This window comes from Canis lupus, chromosome 26 (genome assembly GCF_048164855.1).
Source record: "Canis lupus baileyi chromosome 26, mCanLup2.hap1, whole genome shotgun sequence".
Taxonomy (NCBI): domain Eukaryota; kingdom Metazoa; phylum Chordata; class Mammalia; order Carnivora; family Canidae; genus Canis; species Canis lupus.
The window spans coordinates 27,977,383-27,977,760 of NC_132863.1; positions in this window are offsets into that span (position 1 = coordinate 27,977,383).

A 378-nucleotide genomic window follows, 5' to 3' on the forward strand; every position below is an offset into this window, starting at 1 on the left:
CAAGGGCTGCCAAATCTGACCTGGGCTTTGAAACTAACAATCACACTGCAAGGTGGGCGGATGTGAGCAGGGCTATTTGACTGCATTTGTGTTCCCATCAAAATGTTGTATTAATTTTTAAAAATTGATTAACTTAACTTTCAAGGAGTTACATGCAGAGTGCAAAATTAAAAAGGTACAAAATAGTACACATTAAGAGGGAGTCTCCCAAGACTCCTGGGGTCCAGGTCCCCTCCCTGTGAGGGGGGGCATGTCCCATTTCCTGTTTCTTGTGCATCTTTGCTGGGATAGCCCATGCACACATAAGCATATACTTTTATCTCCTTTTTTAATATACACAATTGGCAGCATTCCATACCCACCATCCTGTACCTTGTT